We start from the raw sequence: 4,263 nt of genomic DNA on the forward strand, positions 1-4,263 counted from the left end.
ACGTCTTCTTTTATCAATCATTTGAAATAAAAACTGGATGCAGATTTATAATTGCAGTAATACCATTACCTGCCAAATTTCATTTATCTAAATTTTTCCATTTTTAAATTATTACATGTAAAATATAGATTGGTACATGCCCAACCATGGAACAATTTCATTCAAAATTTGATAAAGATATATTTTTTAGATGCTAAAACGGTTTACTAAATTTCATGCATCTAAGTTTATAAGTTTTTGAGTAATACTTATATGGCAGAGTTTGGTGAAATATTTCAATCTGAAATGATTTTCTCATCAACTTTCGATTACAAGTATTATGAATTTTGAAACAAGCAGACACTGTAATATCTTCCGTGATGCCAATATTGTTCTATATACTGTACCGCATAAGATTGTATATTGTACCGTGATCCCAATATTGTATCGCATAAGATTCCATGCACCACTCCCAATCGTACGGTGAATTGCAATTCACCACAAAACATTCCCTGCTATTTACTAGTAAGTTTAAAACATTAGTGTAAAATCAAACTGAGCATCGAGTTCAGAATTAAGAATGGCAAATATATGTGAATATGAAACCTTTTTCAATTACACGCGGTACATAGGTAATATGCGATTGGTTAATTAAATCTGTGTTTCCCTGCTATCAGATTTTATTGACATTTTTAATTAGTACTGTTACAGAAATTTTCCCAAACTCCGTTCTTGGTTTGTACGGTAAAAGGCTCAATAAAAATAACGACTTATTTCACACGAAAATGCAATACACATGTAATAAAACACAGACGAAACGTAAAACAAAATAGCATTTGCAGTAAACAGAAGTATATTAGCAGCAATTCGATATTAAACTACCGTTACAGAACAAAGCACTCAGAGAGAATTTGTTAACTACTTGCTTATTTGCCAGTAGCATAGACAAATTCGTTTATTAGAGAATATACGAGGAACTTTAGGAAGATCACTACTGCTGGATCTTTTCGTCCAGTAGTTATTGTATTAAATGTTGTATAAAATTTCGACTTTGAAGCTATAGAATACCTCAAGCAATACCAGCTCTTTGGATTGTTAAAATTGAGCGGTCTATCGCTTTAAGAATCTTTGGAACAGCCCGGTAGGAAATGCCACTGAGTGATTCCATCCAATCTTACAGGCATCCTTGGAATCAAATCATAATCCTTGAGATTTGAATCGTGGAGGATGGGAAAATAATTTCAATTTTCAATAAGCAGATAAATCCATCACAAGGTGCCATAGAACTGTTCTAGAGATTCTTAAGGAGATAGAACACTTGATTTGTAGCATTAAAGGAAATGATATGGCTTCAGGTACTTTATTACTTCCACATCGCTGGGGGCAAATTGAAATCAACATTAGTGCCTGCTTCGAAGGAATATAAACATTTCAAGTTTATTCAAACCTTTCAAGCTTTTCTAATGTTGTGTCAAATATATTTGTATGGTGGCAATTTTTAAAATTTTCATATTAATTCCTTACAGGAGATATATGAATTTCATAACTGGTTATAAAAATTAGTTTCCTTAAAATTAATCGTGCTTACACTTTTTAAAAATTATTTTCAAAAAAATAATATTTAAAAAAAACCTAGAACATTATCGTTTTAACTAATTAACATAGATTAACATCTTATTAGCTATCGTACTAACGTCTTATTCAACGCTTCTTTAATTACTGCAACGGCCAAATAATATTAGAAATACTCTGGAGTGAACTTGCCGCATCACCACAAATTACGTTCGGTCAAAAGAAAGAGATAATCAAGAAGATATAGACAGTTTCGGTCAAGAAATAGGCGTCAAACAGAAAATTTAATCCGACACAAAAAATAGACTTAACCATCTCAAGATGGGTAATCGCTAAGGTTTACCTTTGGAAACTGGTGTTCATTTCTTCCAACGCTGTTATTTCACATAAGTAACTTTTACATCATTTTAAAATGCAATATATATATATATATATATATATATATATATATATATATATATATATATATATATATATATATATATATATATATATATATATATATATATATATATATATATATATATATATATATATATATATATATATATATATATATATATATATATATATATATATATATATATATATCTTTTTAATGTTATCAGTTTCAATTCAGTACAATTTTTTTCTTTATTTTTAATAAAAATTTGTTTAATGCAATGCTCAATCTGTAATTATAATAAATTGATACGTCGAAGTAATATTTCTTGGCTTATGCAGATTGCAAAATGATGCTTTGTCGAAGATCCTTTAAACAAAGTATGATATCCAAGTTTTAGTTTAGTCATACATAATTACTCTAATTGAATTAAACAATAAACATGGAGGTCAAGAGCATCTATAATTATGTTTTTCATGTTATGGTGAAACTACCATAACAATCAATCTCGGGTTTTTAATTAAATTAAGCTAATAATAAAATTAAGATAATAAAACTATTTTCTTTGGTTATTAACTCCGTAATAAGATTTTCACTTCCACTTTTATTTCGTAGTATATAATATTTTGTTTTATTTGCACTGACAATGATTCTATTTTATTAATTGTATCAAATAATAAGGGGATTTTTTTTTAAGTGTTCATTCCATTTTCATAATTTAACAGGTTAAGTCAATAATCTGGTCGAACAAGCTGGCCGCCAAAGGTGGCTAGTATTTCCAAAAAGAGGCTGTTATAATGTATAAATGCATGGGCAGAAATGATATTGTTTGGGTTTTTATACGCTCAAATATTATAAATCAGAAAAAAAAATTAAGATCAGAAATAATAAAAATATCTAAAATTATCATTTAGAGCACATTAATAATTTATGTTACTGCTTTCTTATTCTGTAATATTTGCAATTCTAGGAATTGAATTAGAAATTATAATCCAAATAATGCGAACAAAATTGCTTACAGAAAGTTAACTCAGTCCCGGATTTGGCCAAAGTCTTGATAAAGATCAGCAATCCTAATAATAAAACCATATACAGACTTTAATCTATCAAGCCAGTTGTGAATTTAAGCATTTTACTGCCAATGGCAGAACACATTATAAGGTACCTCTTTTAATTAACTGGTCAATTTATGTTAACGTTTCAATACATTTTTAATTTAATAAACGCTTTAATTATTTATTTTAGATTATTTTAGTAACTTTAAAAATATATTTATGTTATTATTTATTCTAATGATTGATCTGTATTTATGTTCCTGTATACATAATTATTGCTTATAAATGGTAGTATGGTGGATTAGTGCTTATACATAAGATAATAACGAAATGATTATAATGAAACGGATAATGATAAACCGTTCATGTTATACTAAGATTTTATAATTCATCGAATTTACTTTTTTTTGCAAATTTATTTATTTGGTAACTATGTCAATAGCATATTTAATCGACTTGCCTGCGGCTCTAGACTTAGTTTAAAATCCGCCATTGCGTGAAGTTGGTTGTGTTTACGAATTATTGGTTAACCTGTATTTGAATAGACTGATGAATTTGTCCAAAATATAATAGAGATCTGCAGCTTTGTAGTAAAGACTATAACATAAATTTCATCCGACTAGATTGATATGTATATGGTCACTCTCTCTATCTGATATGATTTGTTCTTACTCAGATAATCATAATTCTTTTTTTTTTTTTTTTTTTTTTTTTTTGCAGATTTAGGGAAGTGGGAAACCCGAAAATTCATTAAATCTCAAGGTCGAATATTTTTTCCGACCATTGCAATACTTCCTCTTTGCATATTTCATAACTAGAAAAGAAAAATAACAGAAAATAAAAATAACTAGAAAATACAAAATCAGATCAAATCAGCGCATAATCATACGCTAATTATACTAAACATCATGCGATAAAAAAATATATATACATATAAAAAAAATGGCACGATTTTGATGAGAAGTGTTGATAGAAAAAGTTTGTCCTTATTCTGTCTGAATTGCTGGGTTTCGAATGATTACAATTGATATGTGCCCTAGATGACGCTTGGCGACAAATTTCTTGTTTCTGTCTCTCTCTTTTTTCTTTGTCTATTTTTTATGGTAACCCTTGATAAGAGAAGGGGGAGAATATAGAAAGAAATGCAGGGGAAATGGATACAGTGAAGCGAAACATTTTTTTTTTTCCAATGTAGCTGGAATTCCCATAAAAAAACTTCCTGTTGAATTTTTAATTATGATCTCGTTATTTCAGTTGTAAAACTGCACTAACAAC

Source organism: Argiope bruennichi, chromosome 4, assembly GCF_947563725.1.
Source record: "Argiope bruennichi chromosome 4, qqArgBrue1.1, whole genome shotgun sequence".
Classification (NCBI taxonomy): Eukaryota; Metazoa; Arthropoda; class Arachnida; order Araneae; family Araneidae; genus Argiope; species Argiope bruennichi.